The 16,872-nt window shown below is 38.1% G+C and overlaps 2 long non-coding RNA genes across 3 annotated transcripts; one reads left to right on the forward strand and one right to left on the reverse strand.

Annotated features, from left to right (window-relative positions):
* Positions 1-162: 162 nt before the first annotated feature.
* On the reverse strand, positions 163-11,213 carry LOC310881060. Of its 2 annotated transcripts, XR_014572096.1 has the most exons (5): positions 11,059-11,213; positions 7,120-7,254; positions 2,804-2,909; positions 2,366-2,447; positions 163-2,214 (listed from the first exon to the last, which is right to left on the reverse strand). It is a non-coding gene; the product is annotated as an uncharacterized lncRNA (long non-coding RNA). The 2 variants fall into 2 exon arrangements; XR_014572097.1 differs by lacking the exons at positions 7,120-7,254; positions 11,059-11,213 and adding an exon at positions 5,308-5,447.
* A 170-nt stretch (positions 11,214-11,383) lies between these two features.
* LOC310881057 lies at positions 11,384-13,332 on the forward strand. Its single transcript, XR_014572092.1, has 3 exons — positions 11,384-11,440; positions 12,078-12,157; positions 12,315-13,332. It is a non-coding gene; the product is annotated as an uncharacterized lncRNA (long non-coding RNA).
* Positions 13,333-16,872: the final 3,540 nt, after the last annotated feature.

Raw genomic sequence — 16,872 nt, forward strand, 5'->3', positions numbered from 1 at the left:
ATTTGTTGTTGGGCATCCTCATGGTGAAACAGAATAGGTAACTATTCCACTTACAGCAATGTATTCCGCCTGTGGAGTGCTAACATAAGCCCCCTCTCTCTGCTTAGTTGGCTATGTTCAAGAAATATTTAGGGACTTTATTTATTTATTTAAGTGCTAAGATCAATATTGCCAAAAAAAAAAAAGTTCAAAAGTTATTGCTTTGGGGGAAATGGCTGAAAGACGAATGCGGTAGACAGACAACAAGGACAATAACAAAAGCTCTGTTTCCTTGAGAAGGAAAGCTAAAAATATTTCAGTACATCACCCCAAACTGAAGTATTTCTCTCTGAGTGACAGAGATATAAATCTACATTTGTCTGAGCTCCTGCTGTCTCTTATTAGCGTTTTAGTGTCAGTCCTGTTTCTTTTATCATCTGGGATTCTCCACTAAGCTATATCCTCTGGGTTGCAGCAGAAGTGGAGAAGACCATTCCAATGTGCTGCAGGACTGTCTGTGCATAGACTGTGGAAGCCTAGCCCAGAGGAGGGAATTACACTATGAGTATTAAGCATGCAAATTAACCCTTCTCAAGGGGAAGTCCAGGGAGACTAGATTGTATTACTTTACCAAATGTTTTCTGATATTCCCATTGCCAAAAATAATGTTGAGATTTCAACTTTGCAATGCAGATCTTGAAATGAAAACATTTCCCAACAGATGGAAGTTCCATATTTCTGAGCAGGGATGGATAATTTGAGAAATTTATGCACACCTCAATGTTTTATTGTAAGCAGCAATGTCCTGTATTGGGACAAATATCCTCTGTGAATTTGTGTATCCTTTTCATTAGAGATTGTTCACTTTTTTTTTTTTTTAATATAAGTATTCACAGTTTCTATTTTCTATTTAACAATATGTTTGAGATGTGTGTCTTTTAATTCCAGAAGACAATTATTAGATTGTATTTTATCAATTGCCATTATCTATATAGTAGAGAAAGAAGATGAAGAATAAATCTGGAGAAGGATAGGAAAAGAGCAAGATATCTACTGTGTTTTTTAGTGGTAACATGTGCAAGTGGTAGAGAAAGCCTAAGTGTCTGTGCCAGTACATTCCCAGAACACTGAGCAATTCGATCACACTCTTAAATTTCAACACCTTGAGGACTTGGTAGGTGTAGTTGAGGAGAGACATTTTACATCAGTAAAACAGGAACATTTCTCTTTATTTTAATATATCTCTAATCCAAAGTCCATTGCAATTGGTCAAGGTCTCTTCATTAACTTAGTTGAGATTTGAATCAGGTCATTTAAGTCCAAGGACGAATAAGTAGACCTTGCCATTTCTCTTCTAGTGCACAGTATGTAAGGTTCTGCTGGGTCTTCCACTGTGAATGCCCTTTTGTGAAACCCTGAGATGTAAATTCAGGGTCTAGTATCTTCAGGGCCTTTCTGATCCCCAATGCCATGCCATGATTTAAAAAGAGGCAGTTTCTAAAGTGCACTTGCAGCTGACTCAGACAGGCCTTTATCGTATTGATTGCAGGCAATGTTTGCTTTATGTACTGTTCACTACTGTAATCCTAGATATATTGAAAGTGGGATCAGGGATCAGAATAAAATGATGTGACATTGTTTAGAAAAAGGATATACACATACAAAATCTTTGTAATTACAATGCAGGGAAGTTTGATGATGCCATTACTGCATTAATTCACTCTCTATAAAAGTTCAAGTTAAAAGCAACAACAGGATCATTATTTATAACAGAAAAAAAAAAAAAAAAAACCTTATATTCAGACTTTAAGATGTTTCTTTAGTGTAGATCACCAGACTTTACGTTGATTTGTTTAGACAGATGTCTGGAATAGTTCAGAACTGTTCCACTGTTCATGCATAATGAGGTCCATAGCATTAATTATGTATGTAATTTCATTAGAAGAAATGTTCTCTTACAGCCATATGCAGCATGTTGCATTTACTCGCACTATGAAAGACGCCACTTTTAAATCTATCAACACTTGTCACTATAGCTGAACACTGTACCTTGAGAACATCAACCTCCAGCACAAATCTGCTGTCTTCCCATCAAAGCCAGGACTCTTTCATTCCAGCAGTACTTCTGATGCACTTGTTTGCACTCAAGTTTTTGTAGATGGGATAAACTAAGAGCTGTCAATATATGGTGATTTTCTATCATTCTTCTCCAAAATTATGTTTAGAGCAAGGACTCTAGGTTAAAAGGGAAACAGCTCAGTCAGAAAAGGTGAAACATCAAGAAGCAGGGGATCAACCATATGTTTATAAAAAACTGATGGCTGCTGTCCCCATCAGAGGTGGAATCTTCAGCACCTTCACCCTGAGTGTGTAGTCAGGTACTTACACAATTGATTGATAGGTTGTCTGTGAATGGGGTGGGATGCACATCCTCAGTGCCTCTCAAGATGCACATCCTTGTTGTGAGCCTGCCGGTGGAGACAGCAGTAATAGATAGTATTTCTCTGTTAGAGCTATTAAATAAGCTAATATGGTTGAAGAAGGCAGAGTGAATGTGTATAACATTTACAGAGTTGGTTTTAGTGTAAGATTATTCAACTGTTCTAGGATTTATAGCTGTTGAACTACAAATATTCCCCACTGTGGACAGAGTTGTGTCAATATACCAATTCATTTGGGAGATTTTAAAATCATTAGGGAAGGTTTGCAATTGATATACCCTCAGGAATCACTGTGTTTTACCACTGTGATTTACAGCATGAGGTGCATTTGCATGGGATAATCCAAATGCTGTTTAAAGCTCAATCACTTGAAATTAACTAACCTGTTAATTCCTGACTGATCTATGTCTAACTCCTTTGCAAGGCCCAGGACAGTTTGTCTTCATGATCAAGAAATCCTGTACTCACAGGAATAAAATGTTAGTGCGGCTGTTCAAAAGAGGGGAAAAAAAAAAGTGCCTTAATTGCAATGCAGTAAATTGTGAGGTGAAAACAAGGAGCTATACATATTAAAATGAAACAACTTTTAAGTGAATGTGATAACCTTATGAAAAAACTAAAAATCCATTGAAGAAGTGAAAGAACATATATTTTCTGAAATAATAAAGAGCAACAGCTAATGAACCTGTCTGAAGTCAGTAAATACAAATTAATAATAATAATAACAATAATAATAAAAAGTCCAGTTATCCTGAAGTTATTGATTGTGATCTCCGATTTTGCTTTCTGTCTTGTCATTTTTAACCCTTAATTATTTTATTCAATCTGTATGTGATTTTGATTTTACTGTGCAAATCCCAAAAGTTGTTCAAACCCCAGGTTACTATCACATACAATTTCATTAAGTAGGTCTTACTGTTTAAAGTTTCAAATTCAGGAGAGAGCACAAACTAAATGCAATATGCTGAAACAGCATTGTACGATAGGGATATTCATTCTGCCAGCAGCTCTGGGCTATAGTCTTCTGCTGCTTCTGCAGTAATGGAAGCTGCTCCTGGGCATCCTAGTCTTGGTGTCTCTGCTTGAGCAGGGGGTTTGGGCCAGATGACCTCCAGAGGTCTCTTGCAACTTCAACCATTCTGTAATTCTGTGAATGTCTGGGGTGTTTTCCAGCGGCTGATGATATTCACTCCCCTACTGAACATTGCTGCGCTGCTCTGGCCAGGGACAGCCTGACATGCTCCTGGCACAAAGCCATAAGCATCCATTATACAGCACGAAATACTTAAGATTTAGTATACCTGAAGCAGCCACTAAAACAAAACAAAGCAAAACAACATACAGCTAAAACCTGAAGAATGCAGGAAATCCAGAAACAACATCTCACAGTTGTGTACACTAACCCCTGAGCCATAAAACAATGGTCCTTTTTTGTGTTTGCTGGCCCATGGGATCTTTTCATCTTCAGCTGCTCAGTAGCACAGCTTCAAGAGTGACGACTGAACTCACATCATACTGCCTTATGCCCTGGAAATGGGCAGGTTGTGCAGTGTGTGGGTGCACATGCACCAGGCTCAGTCCTCATGCTCCGGTCACCCCAACATATGACAGCTGTGAGGGTGCTGGGATAGTGCCTGCAGCTGCACTCTAGATGCACACAACCCATCTTTTCCCCGAGTCTCTGAGGAAGAAGAGGAAAAGGCTTGGTTTCAGGATTTTGACTTGCTATCCGTGCCTGAATGACCTCACCCACCTGCAATACTGCCTTCAGGATCAGGATATACAGGATGAAATCCTATACTGACAGGAGCTAAGCAACAATGCCAGTGTGATATCCTATTACTTGTTTTGGGAAAGACAGATACACGCACCCCAGGCAGTCCAATCTGGCAGTAAACCCCAAGCCCCCCAGGAAGACAAAGAGCTTATCAGTGCCTCAATCACCTTCTCAGTTCGCTATGCAAATACTCTCTCCAAAACACTGCCTGACAGCCTCTTCACTGTGCTGCTGCTGCGAGCTCCCACCAGGGACACTGCACCTGTTACAAGGGACCAGAGGTTTGCCTCAATCCTTCCCTTTTTGCAGACTGCCATAAGGCAGCACAGAGATGCAGAGATGTCTGTGTCCAGCCAGAAATCCCCTGTATCCAAGGAGATATGGGAGAGTCCTTGCACTGAAGGGATGCTTCATAGGGTACCTGTAGCCCCACTCGCAGGGCAGCAATCCCCTTACACTATGGGGAATCTGTCCTTTCTCATCAGCTTGCTTGCCAAGTTCCTTTCTGTGCTGTAAAAGGATATTTTTCTGTCTAAATGGGTAAACAAACAAATGTATTTACCATCCCCTCCTCTCTTCAAATGCATGCTGCTTTGGAAAATGGATTTTATTACAAGTTACGGTGTATAATTTTGTGGGATCCCCCATGCTAATACATTGACAGCGTGTCAGTGAAGTGTACTTAAAATTACGCTCCTCTTTGAATTGCCATGTGCTGTTTAAGCACTGCCAGCATACTTGTTACTGTCCTAAACACAAAGCCAGTCCCTGGCCCAGAGTGATTACTGAAGGGGCATTCAAGAACCGATCAGTATATGACCAGCATCACTTTGCTGCAGTTGTACCATGCCCAAAAGGATGTTATGCACAATAACTTTGTGGGCTTATTTTGTTTTGTTTTTGCCTCCCCTCTCTTATTCGTAGATTTGTCAACCCCTACAATATCTCTAAGCTGACTGCAAAGGGAACTGCAGATTGCAAGCAAGTCAGTGACTGAATACTGCATTGCCAGTCACGCATACACGAGGTATAATATCTTAGGAGAGTGGTGCAAGATCACTCAGAAACCTTCTCCCTCCATTCATTCATTCACCAAACACAGCCACTTACAAGAACCATTTATTTCTCTTCCACATCAAGGCCTCCACTTCGCTTTGCCAGCGGGAGTCAAGACTGCAGCTTGATACCTGAAAGATCTTCTTGCCTCCATCACAATTTCTCATGCTGGCCATTTGTCCGGCTTGTTTATACATTTCTCTCAGCTGTGATTGCAGCAGCCCCAGCCCCGGTGCTGCTCCGTAGCAGCGGCGGCAGCGAACTGCAAGTGGGCTGTGCCACCTAGCGGCTGCTGGGCAGCAGCTTTGCGAAGCCGGAGCTGTTCGTGACGAGGGCTTGCTTGGGCAAGAAATTAAAATCTCCTCTCTCATAAATATCAACTTGTTAAACTTTGACTTCGGTTTTAAAAGGCAGAAAATTAAAATGTATACCTCCATCTCCAAAATGCAGTAATTAAACAAAACCCACAGGTGCTATTTTAATGATGCCAGTTCTTCAGACTTGCAGGCTAAACAAATACAGTTTGCTGTTAACTAATTATGTTGTCTTAATTTGCTGATTTTAAAAACTTAAATGTCCTGAACAAATAAAATCATTATCTTGGATTTCTTCACCATGCCTTCTGCCTCTCACCATCTGATGCCCAGCACTGCGGGTTTTGTTGTGCAGAGCAGCATTCAGTGAGATCAGCCAGGCTCCCTGGCAGAACCTTCTTCTGCACCAGACCACAATTTGGTTTGCAAATCCCCTCCCAATCAAAACCACGAATGGTCACAAAATCCCTGCTAATGCTGTCTAATAGCGACTTTGCTTGAACTTGTCTGCTTGTATTACCTTTTCAATATGTATCTTAATTAACCACAGAGAGAGCAAAAAGAGGCAGCGTCTCTTTTTGAAAGTAGCTGAGCTAATTTCCCCCCTCACTCTTAGTAAGCAGCAAGCAAAGCAACTTCTTCCAATGGAAAAACATCTCTCAGTGACACTGTGGCCAATGTGAAACTTTCATCTAACTTTCTCCTCTCAAAAACGTAAAGACAACAAAATCTATGCATCATTTAAAGATGCCCCAGGACGGCTTTGAATTATGCAATCCACAGTTATGTGAGCTGCTGCTTAAGGGATTCTTTGGCTCTTTTGCGACACTGATCAATCCTCTCTTGGTTTTATTTAAAAGACCCAGTCAGTGAAGCATTCAAATCACATTACTCACATAATTCATTCACATGCCTGGAAAACAATGCAAATAAACACATAAGGAAGAATGAAATACACGCTAACTAGCTACACTTTTCACAGGTTGGGCCCTCTGATGAAAAATCATTCTGGCAGGAAATAATGGCAGGATTAAAACCAGCCTTCAGTCTATTTTAAGTCAGGTTCAGGTCGTTGCCCTTGTCATTCAAAGGGTCAGTTTCTCAGGTGCAATCAAATCACATAGGTTGAGGCTTGTGTGCAAAAGGTCTGTTGCTCTGTGAAAGGCACTCCCTTGGCCTGTGTTTGAGCAATCCACAGGCTGTTTTAAATCACACCATCATTTAATATCACAAGGTGCCCAGAAAAGAGATCAAGCAGCTATTTAACAGGGCACATCAGCCATTGTGCCATTTTCCCAGTCCTATCTCTGTTTACCAGCAGGGCCAGCAGCAGGACCCACAAGTGGTGCACCCGTGCCTGTCCCATTTCTGTATGATAAAGGCACACCCGGCACTCTGGGGAATAATTATTTAGATGTTATTTAAGGTGATCACTGGAGAATCGGCTCCAAACAACACCAACTGTCAAGGCCTTACAGGTCGGGTAATTTTCAGACAATCACAGCTGGGATATTTGTACAGGAAGATTTTAGAGCCATGTTGAATTACCCACCTTGAAAATCCTGGTGCTGAGTACGGATGTACATAAAGTCTACAGCCAGCCCTCAGTAAGCCTCCTCCACTGGAGGAGGAGGCGTAGAAAATGATGACCCAGATCCACCTTCCCAGCCAGCAAATTTTGACCATCCTGGAAGGACAAATACACATAAGCATAACAAAGCAAATATAAGGCAACATAGCCTAGAGGATGCTGTCATGGACTGGAGCGCCACAGACCCATATTGTAGCTTTGTTCTGCCTCTGGCATACTCTATGCATTTTCTCCACCCTGCACTCAATTTTACAGTAGCTTCTAGCTCAGGCACTTAGGCATCTGAACTGCCAAATGAGGTTTTGAAAGGTGTGTTCACATTTGCATATATTTTCCAAGAACATGTCTTTATTTATGCCTCTCTCTAGCAGTAAATTTTAATCCTGCTAACAGCAGGAATAAATGTAGTGGGCAGAATAAAGCAGACTCTTGGAGCTTAACTTATTATTCTTATTCTCTTCAAACAATGTATAGCCTTTCAAGCTTACCTGCAAAGGACAAAAAAATCTCTATACTGAAGAAAGGCTTTTTTTTTTTTTTTTTTGCTAAGCCGTAGACTTAGCATGTATGTGCCTCTGTAGAAAGCGGAAAGGAGATTGAAACAGCCTTAAGACAACCAAAGTATCTTTTATTTCCTATACTATTTAACGATGGTTGCTATTACTTTCAGAATCTAGTATTTTGCAGGTAATAAAAAGAGTGAAAATCAATCAAAACAACAGAGCATACCTCCCAGAGGACAAAAAAAATCTTCAATATATAACTGACTGCCGAAAAGCAAGTGTTAAAATAACCTGCATCAGGTAGAAGTGCTGCAATAAGAAATGGAGACAAAACACAGACCTATAAAAGAGACAGCTCACATTTTAATTGAAGAATTGAACAGCCCCTGACAAGTCTGTGCACTGTGTCCGTAGGCACTTCTGAGAGGCAGAGCTGCAATGCATAACACCCAATTCGGGCTGCAGTGTTCCTGGGAGGGTTCAGGGACTCAAACAGTTTTTATTATCACTAGTTAGGCATCAGCAATCCACTGAAAGCAAAAATCAGGCTTTCCCCACTGGGGACACTTGAGGAGCTGACACAGAAATCTTACTGGAAGAGGTGTAGAAAGAAAAATAAGCAGGAGGTTTTACAGAGCCTTATTGTCATCACTTCCCAAAGAGAGCGAGGCTGTAGTTAAGACCTCAATACTAATGCCATTAAAGTCGATGAAAGTTTTAGAGCAATTTGAGCAGTGGTATGTTCTTTTTGTTTGTTTGGGTTTTATTCCCCCTTCAGTTTTCCTCTCAGATCCAATTAATACAAAAAGCAATTGACTGATTCACCTATTGTTCAGGTCTCACTTGCCTCGTCATATCTAAGGCTTGCTCCCAAGGTCTGCTGAGCCATATAGCATCTATCGCTCTTCTGAGCACTCCGTAAATAAATAGTACGAACTGTAATGAGAACACTAATGAAACGTGTAGCTGTGTGATTGAAAACTCCCTTCTCAAGCTGTAGTTTTTAAGGAAAATTGAAGGGATGAATTGTAGCACCTAATGTCATAAAGACTCCTGTGTTAATGCATTGGTTGCAATTCCACAGTATTAGAGAAACACTGATATTTTGTATCTGGTACAGTCTTATAATTTGAGAGGTATTGCATTGCCAGTGAGAGATCTAACAACTGCCACTGGCTAGGCTAAAATAAAATAAAATAAAATAAGATAAAATAAAATAAAATTAAATTAAATTAAATTAAAATATAAAATAAAATATAGTGGTCAAGCAAAAATGCTTTCAAACTGCTTCATACGAGTGTGGAGGGGATGCAGCAAGGCTCATGCTGCTGACAGAGGAAGCTGGCAGAGGAGAAGTGAATGGCTGAAAAACCTGCTGAGCCCAGAAATGCTACTTCCAAACCAAAACCATGAATTGACATGTTGTATATCCCACAAATGAGGCTCAGAGGACTGAAGCATCACATCTAAGGTGCTGCAAAGAACAGTGATGAGAGGAATTAGCACCCACGCCTCTGATTCCTCTTTGTGCCTGTAGCAAAAAGGGTTAAATGAAAACCGCAGAAGCAAGTGACTTCAGCAGATGCCTGACCTACTGCAGAGACTGCTGTGGATGTCTGCTATGGGAAACTGCACCAGAGCTCAGATGAAGCTAATTTCTCCATGAGGGAGAGAAACCAGGAAATATACTGGGAGAAAGAAAACAAACAAACAAAACAAAAATAAAAATAAAAAATTCTCATATTCTAAGTGTGGATAGACCCAAGGGCTAGAACTTCCCTGGGAAGAAGGAAAGTGAGTCTGCAGAAAACCCTCTTGTCTACCATTGTTTTTGAACTCTGATTTCAAGGAGCTTTTTGCCTCTTTAAATTCAAGCTGCTTTAATAAGTACTTGGACTAACATTTAGGCAGGTAGCTAGTAGGGGTACTGACATATTTAATGTCCTTCATTTCTTACATTTTTGTCACTTTTTAAACACAAACCTATAAAACAAGGCGTGCAAGCATTTTGTGTGGCTACACATGTAAGTTCCTATTATCCTTGCCTTTCATTCCAGAGCTTCTCCATTTCGTGTTGATGTTCATGTTTTGTATTACATTATAGTGGAAAAATCTCTGGGGCAAGGACACCCTTGCTGAATATTGCTAGGATTCTCAGCACAGTAGATCTCTAATCCCACTATTATCGCTGTGTTGTTGGGACAGCTTTCAGCATACACATTTTGACAGGTGCTGCTCTTGACTTTCACCCTGTTGAGTCATAACCACAAAATAGTTGCTCAGCTCTAAAGCATCTGTATTCTGATGGTAACCAGTGTTTTCAGAAAGCATTTCTGGAACACAGTTTAAAATCATGAGTTTAATAACATATTATGGCATAGAAGCTCTGTTAGTTAAACAACACAGTAGAGAAAATTAAATGCATCCCTTTCAATCAGCTCTACATAGACAAAAGAAAAAAAATCATATTCTTTTTTAAATAACCTACTGAAATTATGAAATAAATCTATTAAACTTGGTCAGGAGAAGATTTTGCACTTCATAAAAAAAATAAAAAGTCAGCAAAACCAAACAAAACATATTTTATTGTTATTTCAAATCTTCTAAAATATCTAATGGCTTTTAATCCCTTTTGTTAATGTCAAAATTGAAAAAAAAAAAAAACCTTTCATTTTCACAAAAATATGAAAAGTGTTATTGCCAAGCTCTTCTGTGGAAATTTCCATTTTGATGGAAAGGCAGATTTTGGTTCAATAAATGTTCTTGATGCCTCAAGAAATTCATTTTTTGATAAATTAATTCCTATAAATGAATAAACTTTCTGCAAGATTAAATTATTTAAATGTCTTTTGCTTATATATTTTCTCCTATTATAAACTGCTCCCCCATGGACATTTGTTTCTCTAGTGCAATCTATTTATTCTTTTAAAAGATTTAAGAGTAAAGAGGGTTGCTGAGATAAAGTAGCTTTTTCTGTCATTGTTTTCCATGATTTCTTTTTAAGAGTGAATGAGTGTGTTCCTTCCATGCCAATACAAAGATCTCCCCTCAACATACTCTTGATAGCCTCCATTGATATCCAAACCATCATTTTGTTGGTTTCAAACCTAATTTCATGGTTGCTTCATTACTGAGAATCCCTCCATTCAGTAAGGCTTCTAGGACTTTGACTGCAGAAAGTGAAGAAGTAACAATAAAATTATTAGTAAAATAATCAGAACTAAAACCATACCTAATTAGAATATTACCCCATGAATATTTCTGTAAACTGTGGTTATGAAAAGGACATTTCTCCAAAACAAAATACAGAGGAAGGTAAATAAGAAATAATTTACATTTCCAAGTGTTTTACTAAATCTATATCTCTATGGGATTATATCTGTGCAGGATTACTCACAGGTGTAAATTTTATTCAGGTTGAGGCTTCATATTATTCTTGATCGTGTCCCCTTCTTTCTTCCATTTATAAATCTCTTTCTGAGGCTCATTTCAATGATCAATCTTTTTATTATAAAATTTAAAGTATTTGCTGTAACATTAATTAATTTTTCCCTGCTGTAATTATTAGAACTGAGCAAATAATTCACAATGAATAATTCATCTGCTGAACGTAACCTCATTTTCTACTTGCTGAATATCTGCTAGCAAATCTGCTTTCTGGTTTATTTGTTAATCAAAATCATCTGACCACTTCTGGGGAATATTTTTAAATGTGGATTGAGCCTAAACAGCTTCCTGTGAGCTTTTGATATGCAGTGCTTGCAACATGATCTGTGTTGGTATGTTGTAATTGGTCTGGTAAAACATGTGACTTTATTTAATTTTCCCAGCTTTGTGAGCACTTATATAATCTGGGCATGAGTATATACGCATGTGAATTTCAGTATTGTTTTTTGTATCTTTAGAATTTGTTTTCCTGCCAGTCTAACTCAATTATTCAAATGTCTTTGGGGTAAAAAACAACTAAAGACAATGTGTATATTTGAATCTATCAAATGCTCAGCCAATATTTGCAACAATTTATTTACAGATTGTATTCAGTTTTAAGCAACTGTTATGTTATTGAAGGGGGAAATAACTAATGTCAACCACTGCAGCCATATTTCCTATTAAAACTCTCTAGTTAAAATGCGAAGTGTTTTCATGTCTTTCTCATATTAGAGAACACTTAATTGGTGTGTTTAAGAAATCCTTGTTTGTCATAATAAAATAAATTTTTCAGATTATCAACAGCACATCCATGGAGAGTTTCGACATTGATTGGAAATATCGGATACAATTTTGCCAGAAATGAGCTGATAGGAAAAAAATTAAGGGATAACTTCTGCATAAAGCAACTTATTCCTGACTGAAAGCCAATGGGACTTGAAGTCCTATGTTTTTAATTACTTTAAAATATTCATTCTTATTTTTCAGTTATAGCTTCAAGGTGAAATTCTTTACCTGGATGATGAGTTTTCACAGTAGCGGAGGCCCATCTCTCAGATACCTGTAAGGTATGCAAAAAATGTCACCCACAAATACACCATCCTCAGCCATATCATGCTGTCCAGAATAAGCTGGTTGTTATTTCAGGAGACTGAATATTTATTTCTCCTCTCCACATCATTTGCTTCTCTGACATTTTTTTTTCTTTTTTTTTCTTCTTGAAAGACATTGAAGGAAGAATATCTGAGCCCACAAAATCCAGAGACACTACATGAAATACTACCTGGGTCCTTTTCTTCATTATTGTACAATGGGGGAGAATATGTTATAGCATAAAGAGCTATAAGCTCGGCACAAGAAAAGGAAGAAGACATTGGACAATGGGCAGTATGTCAGCGAGTTCTACCTATTTTATTCCACAAAAAACAGCTGTTGTTATGCTTGTTAATTGAATTAATGAGTTTTCCTTGATTGACATAAGGTTCTGGTAAGAATTAAAAAGGAAACTGAAATGAACATTACCATTGCTTTAAAGGCAATTGAAACAATTGCCTTCTCATTCTCCCAATAACCTCTGAATATTAGATTTAATAAAGTAAGGTTCCAAAATTTTAAATAGTGTTGTATTACATTCTCAGATTAATAAAATAGCTTGGCATATAACTCTATGGAAACAAGGGAGAGAATATAACGCCAGCAAGGCTTCTTGTTCATTAAAAAATTGACTTTTTAAACTCTAGAGCAGATAAATTTGGGGTTTCTCAGCAATAAAGCAAAATGGTACATTTTGTGCTTCAAGATTATTATCTTTATATAACTAAATCATGTAATAGGACATTTTACACAGCTGACTTTATTGCTCTTTCTCTTTTCTTCTCTTTCTCCTCATTTTTTCTTTTTGGATTACCTTAGGGTTTCTCAGAATCAATGCCCTGTAAAACAAACTCTTCCATTGCCTTCATAGCCTGTTATACCCTGATCTGGCAAAAATAAAGGAGACAAAAATGATGAAGAAAGGACACTTACAATACAAAAAAACTTGAATGAAGAATGATGGTGCAGTTGTTCCAGGCAACATCTTAGGTGGGTGTCCTGCATCCATATGTGATACACTAAGCTTAATTAAAATAAACAGAATAGATCAGGGATACCTGGACACCTGTGGTACTGATGTCTACATTTAAGCTAAGAGCAAATATTCCCTTTACAGTCACTTCCAGTGCACAATCCTTGTCAGACTGTGAAAGGTACTAAAACACAAAAGCCTTCTGGAAATGATATTTTTTCCACGTTTTCTGTTAAGGTAGTCTGTATGGCTGGCTCATATGTAGGCATGTTAGACATGGTAGATGTTTAAAAATAGATAGGTGTCTAAAAACCTGGTCCAGGTAAGTAATTTTCCTGTAGCGCTTTGTAGATCTGTAGTCCTATTCTCAGGGATAAATTAACCATCAAAAATGGGATCAGGATGGCTTTTTCTCCTCAGGTCAAATTGGTAGGGACCACAGGTATTTAACTGCCTTCCTCTGAAGAGTGGGTCATAATGTCATTTCTAAGATACAGTGGTTCTGAAGGTCTTAAAAAGCAAAACTCTGCAAATTTCCTGCGGATATAAGACCTTGTAGTCTTTAATTATTATAAGGGTGTTTGGAGGCAGACTTGGATAACAGATATAAGCTTGTGTGAATGTGTTCTCTGAACCTGTTCTCAGCAGTAAGATCTCATGATTCAATACGACTGCTAGCAAGAGGACTCAGTGACCCATATAGTTGTTTTCAGTCCTCTGGGTGTTGAACTTGTATTCTCCTAAAAATATATTAGATTCTGTTATTTCTTACAAACTAATTCTCAGGAAGTTATTATTTGTCATTATAAAAATCTTTCCCTTATTTTAAATACGATGGTAAAAAGATTCAGCCTTTTCTGGGTGTGCTTATAAAAGAAAGCTCTGTGGCATCACTTGCAGGGGCATCCAGAATTGGAAAAGCCTGTTAAACTGTAAAAAATTTACAGATTTTTCTTCTAATTTTCCTCTAACAAATTCTTCTCCTTTTATTTTTTTATTTTTTTAAAATAATTTCTGATCACATTTATTATTTCTATTTATGAAATATGACTGTCTCAAAGTCTATCAAGACAGAAACTGGAATATTTTTAATTCTCACATGGTTATTCATTTATATAGAAAAACTCCCTAGACTACACAAACTGATATTGCCCTATGTAGCCTCTCCTTAAAAAAGGTCTTAACTATCAAGTTAAATCTATGGAGAAATCTGAATTAGCATTGGCAGGCATTACTTTGATGTCTCTTTTCACCAAAAGATGAATTTTGGAGAAGCTGAAACTATCTGTGAATTCACCCCAGCTTAGACAAACAGTGTTGGTTATTGTCACAGGTGTTACTCAGAAGTGAGAAGCAGCAATATGATTTATTGATAACAAAGCTCCTATGACTTAACAAAGATTTGAAGATAGCAAGATATACCTGATTACAATTGGAATATACACTTATACACTGTATAAAAGACACTGTATAATACTCAAAGACGCTACAAGGAACACTTTATATACTACATAGAGACCGCAAAAGGAACTAGGTTAGGTGATATTACATCAGGGAAACCCTCCCATTGAGTGACAATGTTCAGAGTGGACCCATTTACTTTCTAAACTCCTTGAACTGGAGAGGTAAGAAGCCTAGGTGCAGCTGAATCCAATCCTAGTCCCGGACTTGTCAACGGTTTATGTCTAAAGGACTGCATGTTACACAAATCCTTTATACTACGTAGCTAGTATGATAAAGTGTGATATCTAAGCACCATTACAGCACACTAGCATACTTTTACTTTCTCAATCTGCATGCTGACTATCTGTAGTGATAAGGACCATCTCAACCTGCAGAAGTAACCCTGGGAGGCATCCTCGCCCAAGGGGAGGTACTGGTGTGCAGCCCACTGTCACGTCAGGAGAGCTCAGATGGCTCTTGGGCTGCTCACTATGGGGCAAGATGATTTATGGTCATATGCATATAGATGTTAATTTATTCCAAATTTGGATTGAGTTGGACTTTCTTCCAAATTTGTAGCACTGTGGCTAGTGTGTGTGTGTATGTGCACTCCTCAAATTATCCCTTGGATATTTGTCTTCTGTCTCCCCCAAACCCAGGATACAGCCATTATGACCAGACACATCCATCATGACTGCCACTGATGGTTATCTGCTTAGGCCAGATGCTCTGCTTAAGCGTGGGAGGTGGGGGGAAGTACACCATCACAGATGGACAAAACAACATAATCTTTCATGACTTTAAAAAAAAAACAAAAAACAAACAAAAAAACCTCTACTCCAGTCCCACAAGAACTACATACTGCAAAGTGGTACTGCCACTCATCATGCATATACACCAATGAAGGCACTTCTAGGTGGAGAACAGGAAGCTGATTTCTAGTTCTTCTCCATCTTGTGTGCATCAGAAACTTGAACTTGGGGTCTCCCTTATTAGCAAAAAGCACTCTTACCATTAGGCATTCCAATATTTCTAGGAACAAACCCTCTTTTCAAAGCCCCTGTAGGCAGAAGAAGTCGTTAAACTATCACTGAAGCGAGGACTTTAAATGACTTTCATACCTCTAAGCTAAATTGTCATAATCAGAGAGTTAAGGAACCACCCTTTCACATTTATTTCCCTATCGAGATGAATACTCAATTATTTACAAAAAATGGTATATCTTCAGCAAGCAAGACTGAAATTCACCAATAGGCATGCTACAGACAAAGAAAATCTATATTCAGAATCAGAGAGGGAGAATTTCAAACTGTTTCCCACTTCCTCAAAAGCTGCTGCAAACACTGGGATTCTAGGGGAAGAAAAAAAAAAAAAAAGGGTGAGCAAGCAGAACAATACATGTTCCTTTTTTTTTTTTTTTGAATGAATGAATTTCCCTTGTGTATTCAATATTTTGCTCCTAAATTTCCTCTTTATTATAAAAGCAGCACATAGAATTTATTTATTATTTTACTTTAGTATACAATGCTATTCAGGGTCAAACAGGGTATTTCTTTCAATCCAAATAATTTTTGTGTTTGAATCCCAGGATCTGTAAGAGGAAAAAAAAAAAAAAAAATCATTTCTCTCTTCAGGTTGACCCAAAATGATTTTTTGTTGTTGTTTGAACCACTGAACCAAAAAAAAAAAAATCAGTGATACACACAGTTCTGTGAAGGTGAACAAATGTATGGTCTGTTAGATAACAAAAGGGAGTACTCCTAGAAGTAAAGGATCTTTCTGTAGATATTGTGTGTTTCAATACCAGGAAAATATGTGTGGGAATTATAAACCTGAACAAATTGTTTATTCTTAAACTGCCAAGTTAAAGAAAAGGTGACCTGTGGGATATTCTCAATCTAAATGAGAAAAGGTGTCATAGAGAAAAACTAGCACCATGAACTTCTCCCACAGCTAAACTCAAAGAAAGTGTACATTCTGGAGCTCTCATGAAATAATCTTCATGAGGAAAAGCTATGTGATGTTCATGATCCTAAGTGGTCTCACAGTACATCTGCAATGGCAAAGAGAACTTAGGGACTGTGTCCTAAAGCTCACATCATAGAATATGCTCACATAGATGGTTCTATACAATTGTGGAAACAAGGTGAAAAAATCTCCTTTCTCAACAGGGGTTTAATTTTAATGTTAAGGATACCATTATAATGCTACAACTACCTTGTGGCCTAGATACAATTTTGATTAAAGGATGTACCTGTTCTACATCTCTGCAGG

Source organism: Anser anser, assembly GCF_964211835.1.
Source record: "Anser anser genome assembly, chromosome: 1".
In the NCBI taxonomy this organism is placed as follows: Eukaryota; Metazoa; Chordata; class Aves; order Anseriformes; family Anatidae; genus Anser; species Anser anser.